This window comes from Calidris pugnax, unplaced genomic scaffold (assembly GCF_001431845.1).
Source record: "Calidris pugnax isolate Ruff unplaced genomic scaffold, ASM143184v1 scaffold182, whole genome shotgun sequence".
NCBI lineage: Eukaryota > Metazoa > Chordata > Aves > Charadriiformes > Scolopacidae > Calidris > Calidris pugnax.
The window spans coordinates 1,585,207-1,601,310 of NW_015090968.1; the positions used below are offsets into that span (position 1 = coordinate 1,585,207).

Consider the following 16,104-nt stretch of genomic DNA (forward strand, 5'->3'; position numbering starts at 1 on the left):
ACAGGGAGTAGGACTGACCACTGCAGCCAGCAGTACATCTGTACCTGGCTGGAGTCTGTACGCTACTATATATTTCCCTTGTACCTGGCTTTTTTCAGTGCTAGTATGTTTTATAAACACTTTGGTGCTCACTCTCTTGTGCTTGGGAAAGTAAATGTTAGAAATAATCTCTGATTTATGTCTTCTTTGTATGTTTGACCCTGTGGTCTGACCCTAAGTCAAAGCTTTCCGTATCTTCTTATTCCCAGCATAGTGGACTGTGGGTTTTTTTTGAAGCCCAGCTGCAGAATTAGTATTTCCTATCAGGGGCAATATATCTGTTTCATGTCTCTTATTACTGACGTGTCATTTGTTGACTGATTTAAAGTCTAAAACTGAGTTCACCTATCTCTGTCCTTTCCTCTTCCAGCTGTAAACTATCTGAAGAGAAACACTTAGAGTTGAATAACAAGGAACCAAGTTTATTCTTGCTGCTTATACTGAGTTGCAAAGAATTGCGTAGTCTGGGTGGGATGCAGGGTAAACAAGTGGCTGTCCAATAGTGAGTATAGATTAAATTAAATTCTTGCTACTTTGGGGCTTTAAGAACTTGCTGATGAAATTCTGCACCTGGAAACTTGCATGCAGAAGTGTGGGCTGGAGTCTTTCAGGCCAGAGGAAAATTTGCCTTTATGGTCTGTAATGTCCATCTGTGTTTCAGTCATGCCTATTGAAAGGATAAACTGATGACCATTTCCCTCAGCTGATTCCTCCTGCCAATTGTTTCTTATTTTTTCTGAAGTGCTTAACCGTTTTATTTTTGATATGTTTTTTCTTTTTATCCCCTGTATTTGCAAATGTCTCATTGTTAATAATTAGTACTTATTCTCAAGGTTATATTGTAAATTCAGTTCTTGTTGTATTGGCTAGTGAGCAAATGAAGGTGACTTGAAACTCCTCCAAAACAAGTGCATGGCTTGGTATTCAGGAACCATCTGGCACTTTAATACTTCCCCATCTACCCATAGATCTGATGAGAGCACTGACTAATGCCTCCAGTCATTCAGGTACTTTGGAGAACCACTCTTGCAGTTCCCTGGCATCATTCCCTGGCAAAATTGCTTGGGCAAGTTTTACCTCGGCATCTAACTGTGTCCTAAAAACCTGAGAGCTGTCTTGATCTGATTTAATGGGATTGAGTGTCACTTTGTTGTTTTGAATGTGGGTCATTGTCCCTTGGTCATACTGAAGGGAGAACTAACACATCTCATGTGGTGGTTCAGTATCAGGACAGAAGGCTTAGGACTCCCATCTTGTACAGCTTGTCTTATGTGGTTATGACAGGATGGAGGGAAGATGAGAGGCTACAGCAAATTTGTTTTACCATTTATATTAAACCCCTACTTTTCCAACTGTGGCTGGATTTGCAACAAAAACAATCATGAGTCCAAATCTGTTGAAGGCATTAAGACTGTCTAACTTTGATGTTGCAAAGACTTTTGAAAGTGTCTAAGCGTTCCAGAGTATTTTTCTTAAAATGATAATGGTGTCACTATTAAAAATCAGAGAGAGAGGTGTCACCCTTGTCAGGTCTAAAATCTCACTCATGCATAGTTCATGCTTTTAGTTCCATGCTTTTCTTATGTTTAGTAGGGTTCCAGCCCTACCCATTAAGTGCTGCTATTTTTTTTGAAAGTTTGTTGTAGGAATGCAGACAGGGTAGGGTAACATATGTGATTCCTTCTTCAGCTGTATATAATTACTCTCATGCGTATTTTCATGAATGTCTTGTCTTAAGATTTCTCCCAAATAGCAGACAAGGATGGTGATAGCATATGGTTGCTTCTAATGTCTGTCCTAAAGTCAAACCAATTACTTAACTTGCATCTCATGAACTACAAAGTGGTTATGCTTTCATGGGGACTATGAAAAATGAATAAAGCTAAATTGCGAACTCAAAAAGAGGACAGTTCAGAATTTGGTTTACTTCAGGTGTTATACCCAGGCTGTCATTTATATTTTGTACATAATTCTCTAAGATCATGTATGCTGACACGATCCCTGGATCATCAATAACAGCTCAGAGAGCATGCTGGTTTTTTCATAAATGGAAATCTCCAGGGCTGTGTCAAGTCTTAAATTGTTTTCGAGACCTCCAAGCCATGAATCTCGTTGGCATTGGTATCCCTGAATGAATGATTCTTAATTGCTTTAGTGATGCCCCTTTTTTGGAGCTTAATTAACTTTTCTTAACTGCTAGAGAGCTCACCATAAACTCTCATAAAAGGGTCTCTTATTTTGCTTTAATTTCAGCTTTTGTTCCTTATTTTATGGTTCTCGTAATGTTTATAGTAAGAAGGCAGCGTGATATTTTTCTATTCCCTTTCACAGGGAAAACTTAAGAAACTTGATGTTCTCGTTGAATTTCCTAGTTGTATTTACTTAAAATAAATCATGGTACCAGGCCCCTTCTTAAGCTTGTCTTTTGTCAGTCACTTGAATCATTCTACTTCCTTTTTGTCATATACCTTGTTTTCCTTACCGCTTCACAGCCTTTCTTTCAACTCTTAGCTTGGCCGTCATCACTGAACCCAGGAACTTTCACAAGTTATACAGGATTTCTACTTTCAAGTCCCTTGGCAAGAGGTCACAGTAACTCAAGATGGTAGGGAATTGCACGTTAGCATATAAACTCAGTTCATAAACTCCCAGTTGCAGTTTTTAGTTGGTACCTTTTGAACTGTTTGTGCTTTCAGCTGGGGACTACTTTCAGTCATCATCTGCTTCTCAGTGGAGTTTCTTGAAGGAATGGTTCCCCATGATAGCTGTGCTTCAATATCCTCTTCAATACCTACCAATCTTAGCTGTTTGTCTTACCAGACCTAAATCTGACTGCTTTTTGGTTGTCATTAATTTGATTAGAACTGTTGTTCCTCGGGTGTCCAAATAGAGTGGCAGGATGGGAAACCATCAGGTCCATCCATACTGCTGCTTTGTTCATCCATTGTTGATTTCCCTGTCTTCCATTGCCCTCCAAGACAATTTCTTCCTCAAGAGACATGCAATCTCTTTAGTCATCTTTGGAGTCCTGTTTTACCGGGATGCCTGCTGATACTTAAGAACCTTAATTATTTCTATCGTAATGTCTATACTTATTTTCATTCCGTTTTTAATTCTAGAAAAAGAAAACCCATCCTGCAGAGCCAGGTAGCACGCTGGCCAGACAACCTGTTTTTCTGTGTTCCTTTTTAGTTGTTTTTTCTTTTCTGTTATATTTTCATGATTGTTTGCGATTCATTCCAGGAAAGGGCTAGTCTTCCACTAAAAAGTTCCTAGAATAAATGCATATTTTTTTCCTTTACCTTTATAAGCTTATAAGCAGTCCAGTGAGGAAGGTTGGAAGGACAGCAGCTCTGATTTTTGTAAGTGATCATATGATTGTGTTAAGGACTCTGTTTATTTTCCTGGTAAATGGTGCAGCACTGCATGTGGATCATAGAATGACACCTGATGTGTGTATTTCCATGTACACAGAGTGCTTAATCCATAACTGATACAAACCTTAAGTGAAACCCTCAGTCTTGGAGACTAGAAAAGAGTATCTGAGAATGTGAGCAGAAAACTAATGAGGGTAAAATCAATCTCTGCTTTTTGTCTGTTCTCGTAGATATGTTTTTCAAACATGCATACATACAAACCAGCAAACAAAAATTTAGTGCTGGACTTGGTAATCTGCTTCTAATTGAAGCTTTGTGTTAATATAATTAATGTTTATGAGATTACCTTCTGCTTCTGTAAATTTACTGTAACTTTCATTGACAGTACAGTATACAGTGGCTGGGTAGCTGTGCCGGTTCAAAGCCTTCTAGTGAGATGCTCAAAGCTGCAAGAATAGTGGTAGTGAAAATGTGAGACTTCTTTTAAAGATGCTGGTACTTTCCAGTTTTCCAGTTGGTAAAACTCTTGCTTGGAAAAATTAGCAGTATTTTCATCAAACTTTGTGGTGAGTAAGGGTCGTCTTAGTTTCTTATAGGTGTCTTGCTTTGTGATGAAATTTATTATTCTTGGTCTAAATTCAGGTGAATTTTTTTAACAGTTATGTATAAAGTCAGAAAATGTGAAAGTTAAGATTTCCAGCTCAGAAGTAAAAGCTCCAATATTGAAGATACTTATGGATTTATTTGCCGGTGAAGGTAATATAAAGTAATAGTAACCATAACACTGTGTGAGGTATGAATGTGTTAACATTAATTGTGGGAAGCCTGGCTTCTGACTTCTGGATTTCATTAATTTGATTCTTCCATCTCTTCAGTGGTTAAATGTTGAGTAAGTGAGCAGATTACAGCTTAGTTTTATTATTGTTTTTAATGAAAACGTATCTGTCTACAGGAGTAGAAATTAGCGGATATGGCACCTTCCTAACAAAACTCCACTAATTAATGTTTCTGAAAATCATGTTCTCTAAATTGACTACACCTAATTTGCTTGATGTGAGCTTTTTTACCTGAAAGCTACAGAGATGTAAGAGTAGTGACTCAGCACCTCCTGCCTGTGAAAATTTAGGGTCTGCATTAAGCAGATTGATTTTTTTTTTTTTTTTTTTTTTGGCATAATATCCGTTAGTAAATATTTCCTTGTTTCTAGTTATGTGTATGGTTGAGATCTCCTAAACCTCTTCTGCTTTGTTAAATAACCTTATTCTTTCTTAGGATCTGCGCTCTGTTTGGCTGCAGAAAGCATTCGTATCTCTTTTGGCACAGAAAGTATATCTTATTTATTTGAGTAGCTAGATTCTTCCAGCTGCTTAGTTTCAGTTTCCTGAGTTCAGTTTCTCCCCAGTGACAGCGATTAAGGTAACGCCTTATCAAAGCATCAAGTTATCAAATGCTTAATCGTCTGCTGCTGAGTTTCCATATCAGCTTATTTCTTTGTCAAGAAATCCTACTTTTTTTTAAGGACTTTAGTTTGGATTATGGAAACCTCAGGGTAGACTCGAGTGAGGTTTGAAGGTTTAAATCGGTACCTTTGGGATTGTCAGAATAAGAAGCCCATTCATTCATTCACGGATCCTTCCGAATTAGCTTTGGCTTCTCTTCCTTGAGATGTGTATTTTTGTAAGTACTAAAACTTTGATTTCATACTTAGCAAGAGAATGAAAGAGAGGAAGAACATAGCAAGTGAGGATGAAAACTCTTTTTAGAAAGAAAGCCCAAAGACTTGTTGATACTGGACAGCGAAGCAGGAAACTGATGTGTGTCATAAAGGCTCCAGCTTGTTGGATAAAGGCTGAAACTCAGGATGTAGTCTATAAATACAAAAGAGTTTCATAAAAATATTTTCAAAGTACCATTTCTGAGTGCCTCGGAGAAGCTGACTGATAACTGTGCAGCTACTTTAATATTTATACATATATTTATTTGTGCACATGCATATGTTTATAGTATACTTTCTTCTTTAAACATGAATATATTCAACTTGGCGGTATGTATTTCCTGTAGGAGACTGGTAACGTTACCGGCACCAGATGTCAGTTTGGGAGCTGCAACCTGTATTCTTTTCAGACTCTAAACCAGCAAAACACAAAGCGAGGGACTCCAATTTCAATAGGGCAGAAGGGGAGGAATTTGTGAAGCTGCACAAAAAGACACAAACTTGGTTTTTTGGCAGTATTTTGTCAGGAGTTTTTCTTATTCAGCAGTACATCTTGTAGCCTTCTAGGGATTTTGGGAGTGTCTTCTGTCCTGACCGGTTGATAGCTGTAAAAATTGTCACTCAGTTTGGAGATAAAAGTGCTTGTACTTGAACTTGCTCAAGCTGTTGGCCAAGAAATGTGTCTGGAACAAATTTGCTAGCTGCAATTAATGACTGTGTTCCCTTTTTTTCCCCTCTGACTTGTTGAATATGAGCTTACAGGGATCACGAACTATGAGTTGTTGCCATCCTTTTGCTTGCAAAGTTGCTTTAGTTAGGAGACTGCAATGACTGTCAGTTGAGAATTACTGCTTAAATTACAGTAATTTGGAATATCAGAATAATTTGTAATAGTACAAGAGTGTGTTTTGGGTTGGTAATCTGTTGGTGGGCATTGTTGTATTAAACAAGGCAAAGTTGGTAAACATTTCTTTTTTTTTTTTTTTTTCCTCCCATGCTTTAAAAATGCTGGGTGTTTTTTTCTTCTTTTAGTAAATACCAGAATAACAATACTGCAGCAGTCCCATAATAGCTGAGTAGTTATAATGCTGTGTCACTCTGAATATGCTTATGCCACCTTCTTCCTCTTGTTTTTCTAATTTCTAAGTGCTTACATGAAGGTACCCATCTGTCTTGGAAATCCCTCCATTGTTTCTAGTTTCTGTTTTATTACTGTCAAGACCCAAACTCAGGCAGGTTCCCCAAAGATTGGGAGTGAGGAAATCCAAAGTAGTTGATACCTGAAAAGTACTGCTGCTTGTTTGGTGTTTAAGTGTGAGACACAACTGTTTTCTTGAATTTTTGCTTAAATAGGTTCTGCAAATATTTTTTGAGATTTTTGTTAAAGGAACCTTTATTTCATCACACGGTCTGTAACCTGATTGCGGTCTTGTTTCTAGAGTGGATAACTGATTAGAAAATTAAGATAATTTGAAACTGCAAAGAAATGTTTGCTTAAAAGAAGCTGCTGTGCCATCTGCTTGAGCACGTACTGTCACATAAACCCAAATCCCAGAAAACTCAGGTACCCGACGACTGAGGTGTGATTAAAGCTGATCTTACCTCAGGTGGCACACTGAGGAAAAAGAACATAAACCTAAACGGTGTTTAGTTCGCATCTTGTAACCTACTAAATTTTTATAAGGCTGTTTTGCATGTAAGAAGCAATGGTGAAACACGTTCCTCTCAGGAAGGCAATCTTGGTGTTGTCCTTCCCTTTTGATGGTGGAGTTTAAGGATTTTTTTTTTTTATTTTGAATATTTCTGAGCAAAAAATGGTCTTCTGAAGTGCGTATTTATCAAGGGCTGCTTTGTCAGCTGGGTGGAGGTCATGCACGGGGAGGTAAGGTGGCTTTCAGGCTGAGTTTCTTGCCTGTGGTGGCCCAGCACTCTCTGACTTCCCCCGAGAAGATGATGTCTCACCACTTGTGCTCTTTCCTCAGAAGCATTCCCAAAGTGTGTCTCTGAGCAGTTTCACTACAGGGAAAATAATGACATGAGGGAAACCTGGAACTGATATCTGTAGGTCACCTGTTAAATTTGAGAGCTTGAAGATCAGGCTGTTAGGACTAGCAATAAAAACACTAGAGAACATCTAGAGCTGACTGAGTGCTTGTTTGGTATCACTGACCACCTCTTTGCAGCCTTTCGGCATCTAAAAGGCAACGTACACTTCTGATTTCTGAAATTTAGGTTGCTTAAGCGAAAAGATTCAACATAAAAGGAACCTTGTTGCCTGTCCTAAAACTGTGCCTTTGAGACATGATGATGAAGCTAAATTCCTTCCCTGTTGCTCCAGGCACTGCTGCAAGGAGCCTCTGGGACATCCAGGGTGGAGAGAACCTGCCTCTGCCTGGACACCTCTGCTAAAGGTGAAGACCTCCCGACGCACCAGGCAGCCTTAGCAAGAGCTCAGAAGTCTTACATCAAGGTAAAGGATTCATTTTCAAGCTAATTGAAGTGGCTGATATGACTTTCAAAATAATGCATCTCGGAGCTTTTTCCTTCTTTTGTGTGTATTGCTGCTTGCTACCTGGTACCAATGTTGTCATAGCAAATGCTGGGAGAGGAGGGGAAAAACAACATAGTACATTGTAGGTTAGAGCCAGAAGTAATTCCTTATAATATTAGTAAAAAGGTATATCCGCAGTCTTTTGTTGACAAGGGAACAGGCTGTTTCAGAGCTTTACAGCCTGCTCTGTTTTTAGAAACGTATCCCGCTTTAATTGCCGCATTCAGAGCTCGCTTCAAGTGGCCACAAAAATATGGAAACGCTCTCGGATGTCTTCAGCCACGGGAGGAGAATGAGGTTTGCGTATGATGAATTTCTGTTTACCAGCCTATAATTACTTCTCTTAGTATGGTCATCCAGAACTCCTTCTTGCTTGTAAAGGACAAATGCTGATGGATGAAGAAGAAATGTGACCCGAAGAACTTTGTTGAACCTATCAACGCTACAGACCCAGGCACTTTGAGAGATTTGACTATACTATGGTTTTGTTAGATAGCCAGGATTTTGAATGTAGTGATGATATACGCAGAATTCTTACTGACAAGATTAATTGAAATTTGTGTAGAGAGTTGGCTGAAAAAAGTGAGTAGTAGTGGAAATGTTTTCCAGAGACTTTCAAGATTAAATGTAGGTCTTTCTAAAGGTCTGCCAACTTCTGCATTTTTTAAAATAGCTGTTGCAAGGTGTTAACTTCATTGTTGGAAGGTCCCTTAGATAAATATTCCTTGATTTCATTACAGAATTTCTCTTGTTAATCCTTTATTGATCTTTCTAATTTGGACTGGCATTAGGGTTCTGAACTAGACCAAAGTTCACTGTTCTAACATCAGTAGAGTAAAATCAAAATTGACATGAGTCTTCCCTTTAGCATGGGAAGCATTTCACCCCATAACCTTCCCTTATGGTTTGCTGTACGTGTCCTGGGAGTAAGACCACCAAAGCATGGTTGGGCTCACTCATCCCTTTCTCTCTGCTTCTCACTTCTCTGAGTTGGGTTTCAACTGCGTTTCTCCAGTCCATTACCAAGGTTCCCTTGAACAACTGAGGATACTTAATTGAATCCTTGGCAGAGTAGACTAACCGATGGTGATTATGCAGTGATTTCAAACTGGAGGTAAACAACCCGATCCAGAAATAATTCCATTTACTGTTTCCCTTAGGAGTACATGAAACAATAAAAGTTAAGCTGACCATGCACTAAAAAAAAAGAAAGATAATTTCTTTTGAATGTTATTTAAAAATGAAATTTTACACATCGAGAGAGTAACGATTTCATGGAAGGTATTTGCATGATCCCGTGGGGTGTTTGCATGTATCAAAGCGGGGTGTTGGTGAGCATTCATGTGCAGGAGTGTGAGGTACTGTCAGCTTTTGGTGATGCACGGTGTCCGGGGTGGAAATGCAGCCTTGAACACTGTCACTGCTTCCAGTGAGACAGTTTGTTCTGTGCCTTTCTGTCTCTTGTTTCCCTTTGTGTGAGGGGTGTGTTGCTAACCAGAAACACATGATATCAGAAAGCCAAATGTTCTGGTGAAAATCAAGGGCACTTCATAGCTGTGAAGATTTTATATTTGCCCTAGATTCTTTTTTTCATTGATGCAGCTGTAACTGTTGTTGTAAATTATATGAATAATTGATCAAGGAGTCCTCGTTACCTCAAGTAATGTTATGCTTATTGCTTCTCAGAACTGTGCTGCTCTTTGTTGTACTACAGCATTGCTCATACGCTGCTCTGTGTGGGGGGCTTTCATCCCCTTAAAGTTTTCTTCTTTTCCCACCCCTTTCCCTCTTCCCCCTCTTCCCCACAAGAGTGTGTTGGTTTTGCTTCAGTGTATTCTATGATATAACTGAAAAGCGAGGACTTTTTTTTTTTTTTTTTAATCCACAGCAACACATTTAAAAAAGAAAACACAGCCCTCCCCAGCCCTGGGAACTGTGCAGCGTACACATCTGGTTTCACATAAGCTTGAATTGCTGGCTTTACAAACACGAAACATGCAGTCCTGGCCGCAGAGTTAGCTAAAGCGTTCCGTAACTTGAGCCTGTCTTCGAAATAAAAACAAAATTGTATAGCTTCTTTACCATGCTAATGGAAAACATCTCATTTACTTCTTGGAGCCAACCAAGGAGAATGACGCAATGCTGCTCGAGCAGATTTACGGTGCCTTTCTTCCCCAGGAATCGATACAGCTTGAAGGTGCTGCTGTGGGAGCCAGCCAGTTGACTGCCATCCAGCTGCCTTCCAATGTAAACTTCTGTACCACAAACCAAACCCCGTGATTTTGATTTGTTCAGGCATCGCCGTATCTCTGAGGCACTACGGTGTTGGATTTTACTCATGGCTTTTCTCTGCTTTATTGCCATTAATACCAGTTTGGAATTTCAAAATAGCAAGTTCAGTCTGCTTATGTTTTTTCTTTTTTTCTCCTCAAATTGTTCAGTTATTTTCTGAATTAAAGTGCTTCGCTCTAGTGGTAGTGATATAAGCAAAAGCAGCTCTATGTACATGCCATGCGTGCCTTTCAGTGCTTTCCTCAAAAACAAACAAACAAAAAAGGCAAACCCAAAAAACAGGCCTTCATTCAGTGGGAGTGTAAAGGGCTAGCATAATAATTTTCCACTTTGTACAGGAGAAGCTCTGAACACTTTTTCCTGCTAGAGGAGGTAAATGGTGTTGTTTTGCCTCAGTCAAAAAAAAAAAAAAGTTTCTTAAATAGAACTATATTTTTTCCGAAGAAGTGAAACCAGCCGTGCAGATTTTTGTACTACGTTGACTTTTATGCCTTTGTTTCCTTTTGAATTCCCCTCTGCCCCCACTAACAGCTTTGACTTCATTTAAACTCTCTAGTATAAGAGGTTGTTGGTGTTTCTTTCCTTCTTATTTTCTTCCTTAATGGGATTTCAGTCTTGCTTAAGTGTTTTCCTTCTGGCAGAAATTCTTCTCTAAAATACTCCTTAGGATGGGGTTCCTGATGCTGCTTTTCTCCCCACATGCTGTATTTCCTTGGGAATCCCTCGCTGGTGGTCTGTGTGTTGGTTGTGCTAAATTCTACCAGAAGGAAAATCATGTCTTGATACTTGCCCACTAGCTTGCCAGAAGTACATTTCATCTCTTTTTTTCTTTTTTTTTTTTTTAAATGAATTTATACTTCCATTTTTCAAGTTACTTTGATCCAGGTTTCTTTATCATCTTACGATTTTTCTCTCCCATATACTTAACAATCTCATGGTGAATAAATAGTTTGAGAAGATGTTGTAGAGGAATTGAGGTCCTTCTTGCAGGGGTAGCTTGGGATGTGGTGGGTTTGCAAAGAAGAAGATGGGGATTTGAGTTGTATGAGAGTCTGGGCTTGGAGGGTTTTGGAGGGTTTTTCGACAGGTTCTTTTTTTTTTTTCCTTAAGAGGATGGAGAAGGTGATAATGAATGCAATTAAGATGGAGACTAGTGTTGCTGATAGCCGCATTATTTGCGTTGAAAAGGCTACCATGTGAGACTTGATAGAGAAGTATGTGTCCAAATTACAATTATTAATGATTTGGCTTACCTGGAGGAAAGCGGTGAAAACATTAGATTTACATGTCTGAATTTCAGTACAATTTCAAACATTCTTTAAAACAGTTTTGGAAACTTTCAAAGTACTGATTAGTTTTATTCATAGTATAAATACTGAATTTTTAAGATGTACTGAATGTCTATTCTGCTACAAAATCTTTTTTTTTTATAGTAGGGCAGTAGAGCATGCAGTGACAGTGTGATTATTATGTTACCTATAAACATCTAGTAGGTGCTAATGTAGACATAACAGATTTTGTATATTAGATGTTGCCAATAAATTTTGAACAGTTTAAATTTATTTTCTGAAATGCTTCCTGAAGATGGGCGAAATGCTTCAGTATTGGCGTCCCCTAGTCCCAGTGAAAAATCTGCATCTTTAGTGTTTGTAGAGTCATAAATATCTTCTGGCTGCTGTTCTGCAAATTTTCTCTTATGTTGCAGAAGATCCAATTACCAGAGGTACTGCCCCTCAATGTGCTTTCCAGGAAAGATGTTACAGGGAACAACTCACAAATCTTTAGAAGAAGAGAGAGGCATGTTCCCTTCCTCCCCCTTAATATTTTTTCTTGGTAAGATTTTTCCAATATTCAACCATTTCTACTCAGACTATCTGTCTGGAACTGAAATGCAGCGAACTTCAACAAACAGGTTGAGCATTTTGGCAATGTGTTTAGCCCATAGGTTTTCAGCTTGACTGTCACAAAATTCTTGGTAGCGGGAAAGGTCTGTCATTTAGTTTTCCTTTTGCCTTTTTCCCTGCGTTGGCACGGGCAGTCCAGGCTGGTGGATGCCATAAACACTTTTTTAAAGCTATGCTTTGAATAAAGCTTACATTTACTACAGCATATTTGCTTTGCACGGTTACAGTGCTAGCACTGTATTCCTGTATAAACACTGTAATGAAGTCGTTAAGAAGAAAAGAAACGCTTATAGCTTTTGCACTAAAGTTCATGGAGCATGAGATCGCTATGCTTAGGATGCTGGTACTTTGAAGGGATTAAAAAAAGCCTCTCAGGAATAAATAAATACAAACAACATTCTCAGACTAGCAAAACGGTATGCAACTGATGAGAAGAAAGGCACTAATTATTACGTAGAGAGTAGTTCTGAATTGAAATGCCACAGTGAAAGCCACTTCATGATCTGACCTTCCTATGTATGAATTGAAAAGCTGGAAAAAGTACAGGGCATGACCTAAAAATGGTAGTCTTGACGCTTCTTTGAGTATGCTGTGTCTTATTTTTATCTAGCCTGAAATACAGTTTTTCCTCTTGACTCAAACCTGAATAAACTGTTTTGGCTGTTTGTGTTGTCCTCATGGTTCCAGCTCTGCCAAACATAGCTGTTGCTACTTTAAGAATGACTCTTACTTGGAGTTTGAATCCCTGCTGGAAGCAGAATGCCTTCAGGAGGATGCAGTTTTGCTGTTAAGAAATTTAAATAAGATAAGGCTAATCCTATTGTATGCTTCCACTTTAGGAGTTAGGGTAGAAAACTTCCCTTAGTTAAGACACCATACCATTGGCTACATGCCTTAGGGGGATTTCTTCCCCAGTTTCTTCCTGAGTTGTTGGGTTGGTTAGACATTAATATTCATAAAGTTTCACACAGTTGTGGGTCATGGCACTATGCTGTGCCAATTTTCAGACTTCCAGGGGGGAAAAAAAAAAAACAAACCAACTCTTGATTTATATGGGTCAAAAAAGGTGAGTGAAAGGAACTATACTGATAATCTCTTTGGTTATGGCAAACTTAGGTTTTTTGGATTTTTTTTTTATGCAGGATGTTTAATTTTAAACTTTTTTTTTTGTATCAGTAGAGACACAGTAAAAATTAGGATGCTGAGTGGGAGCTTTTGCTCAGGAAATTTATGGTTTCAGAAGCAGAAACTCGCTACACATAATAAGAATTTTTGAATGGTCATTTTAGATCAATACTGAACCTAACGAAAAACAACTCTTGATCTATATGGGTCAAAAAAGGTGAGTGAAAGGAACTATACTGATAATCTCTTTGGTTATGGCAAACTTAGGTTTTTTGGATCTTTTTTATGCAGGATGTTTAATTTTAAACTTTTTTTTGTATCAGTAGAGACACAGTAAGAATTAGGATGCTGAGTGGGAGCTTTTGCTCAGGAAATTTATGGTTTCAGAAGCAGAAACTCGCTACACATAATAAGAATTTTTGAATGGTCATTTTAGATCAATACTGAACCTAACTCCATTATCATGCCTTTAGGAAGAGCTGTTTCAAAAAAAAAAAAACCAACAACAAACCTAGGTGTAGAATGATAATCTACTGGCAATGTTTGGTTTTACCTTGATATTTTCCATTTAAAGATTAAACTGCAAACTGATTACGGAACGAGGTTATCTTTTGAGTTGTCTAAACCACCCTTAGGTTTCTTAAAACTTGCAGCGTTATAGAAGATTTGTAGGGAATTAGGGTGTTAGAGCGTATGTTCTTGAAATCAGTTTATTTTGAAAAGGCACACTTATCAGAGTCTCCTAAAATGAATAATTTATGCAAATAACTTAATGAATCCTAAGCAGTGGTTGCATGTGTGTGAGTTAGGAATTAGCAGTTGGCCTCTTTTCCTTTCTTCTAAAGAATCTGAAACTTTTTGTAAAGACCAGATAGTTATCAGTAGGTTTTGACTCACTGGGAAGAAGGTCTAGATTAAGAGCAGAAACTTTTTGTTCTTAGATCAGCAGGTGACTTGATGTATAGCCTTGGGCATGTCCTCTTTACTTCTTGCACCAGTTTACTGTTGTACCCACTCTTCTGGCCACCACCATAAAGTTCTTTGTGAGCTTTGGAGTCAGTCGAAACTGTTTATTATTCAGAGTGTACACAACTTCATTTGCTGTGCAGTTCCTTCTATGGCAATGTAAAGTGTGGTGGAAATACACAGTTTAGTCCATAAAGAACTTCAAGAAAATAAAACCACCCTGTGTGTCATGTGTTACAGTAAACTGGGTTTGAAGAAAACACACAGAGTTTTATTTTAGGGTAGAAGTCTGTCTAAAGACTGCAAGGAGGGATAGAGATATCTGGTTAAAAAGGGGAATGCTATGACCATAATACTCAAAATAAGAGGCGGGGGGGAGAAATCTGTCCTAAAATGAATACGTGGCAGTCTTGAGCTTGCCTGAGTCTTTAGTGGAAGATTTCCACTTGTGTTTTCTGCCAAGTAAATTAAATTTATGAAGAAAAGCTAGACTCCAAGTGTTGGACTGTTAGTATCTTTTAACAAGGTTAATGTTGTGAAGCAGGATATTGATAAAAGCGAGGTGACATGTAGCAGTGGACCAGCTGAGAGATCTTTGTGTGCCGATGTAATGTGAAGATTGAGTGTTTCGTGAGCTTATTGTTTTGTGTTTTGTACTTACTTTTGCATGTGTGCCAGGACATGCTCCGGGAAGAGGCATAAACTTTTTTTCCTTTTTTCTTTCACGAATACATTTATTTCCTGTCTAGAGCTGGAAAAGAGGAGCAACAAGAGAGGTTTTGTTGAATACAGCAAAATCTAATTACAGCTTGATTTAAAGCCACATTTACACAATGGCTGAGGGGTGAGTTCACTTCCACAAAAACAAACTCCTTGGCTTCCTACTGTGCATCGGGGAACGTGGAGATCCTGGAGAGCAACTGCCTCCCTCTGCTGGCACCAGCTTTTCTTACACTTGAAGCTCTGCTACATGATATAAAAATATGGCTGTACTCCCATGCAAGAGAATACTGATGTGTGAACTCATTGGTGTATACTCCTCTTACTAATCATGCCACAGGTAACACATGCTTCTTTATGTGTTACACATGATAGGCTTGATGTCTGTTTTCTGTGAGCTGTAGAAATCTTGTTCCTCAAAATGAACGGTTGTTTCCTCCAATCTGTGTTTTGAACAGTTGTGTCCCTGCTAGTGCAAAGGACAAATGTTGGTGAATAAACTGCATTTTCTTGACACTATGGCTTTCACTGAGGGTGCATCTCTAGAAAGTGCAAGCTCTCATCATGGTTGTCTGCTGAAGTATCTCTGCTGAAGATACTGGAGTAGTTGAAAATGTGGCTTAAAATGTCTAGTGGTTTTCTTTCTTCAACTGGTTTAAATACTCTGCTGTTCTAACTTTGTTTCTCAGAGGGAAACGTTGCACATCTCCGGCTCCCTTAAAGTTCGTCATTCATAGTATGTTTTTCTCTTCCTGTGATAGCCTTTGCCCAGGACCCCCATCGTGGATGGCTTCATAATAGCAGCTCATAGTCAAGACTCACATGCACGTGATCTTTATTTTTTTCTTATTTCCAGCTGGTGGTTGCCATTTTTAGCAGGTTTTGATTACTGAACTTGCACTTCATGCTGTTATTATTCCTTCCATTTCTGCTACTCTAAGGACTCTAAGCAGAGTCTAGAGATTAAATATACACACGGCCATTATCTAGAAAAATCAGTGCTCAGCAGAGTCTGGAGATTACATATACACACAGCCATTATCTAGAAAAATCAGTGCTAGGCAATGGTGCTGGACTAGTCTCGCCCAATATACTTCTGGCAAACATATGCTGCACCGCATCCTACTTTCCAGTTTTTGATGTGTCCCTCATTCTTGTCTTCAAAATTGTTCTAAAACCTTACACCTGAGGTGCAACTAAAGGGCTTACTGTTGTTCCTTAGGCGTGAATTAATACACCTAACACTAAATTATCCAGTACCCCTATTCAGTGGCCCTCAGGCAGGAGCAAAGCAGTTGTTCATGGTGTGGAAGAAGGTGTTGACAGGAAACAGCCGGCAGAGGAAAAATGTTGCCCTGGAAGAGGGAAAGAGGTGGTAGATCGTGGCTGGGGGTGAGACCAAAGTGTTTGGGAGCT

The 16,104-nt window shown here is 38.8% G+C and overlaps 1 protein-coding gene across 2 annotated transcripts in view; it reads left to right on the plus strand.

The window, feature by feature from the left end:
• Nucleotides 1-7,471: 7,471 nt before the first annotated feature.
• Nucleotides 7,472-16,104, plus strand: part of FAM110B (family with sequence similarity 110 member B) — an 85,489-nt gene continuing 76,856 nt past the window's right edge. For both annotated transcript variants that reach the window (XM_014952660.1, XM_014952658.1), the window contains exon 1: nt 7,472-7,600. The gene's annotated coding sequence lies outside the window, so the exon portion shown is untranslated. The remainder of the gene's footprint in view (nt 7,601-16,104) is intronic.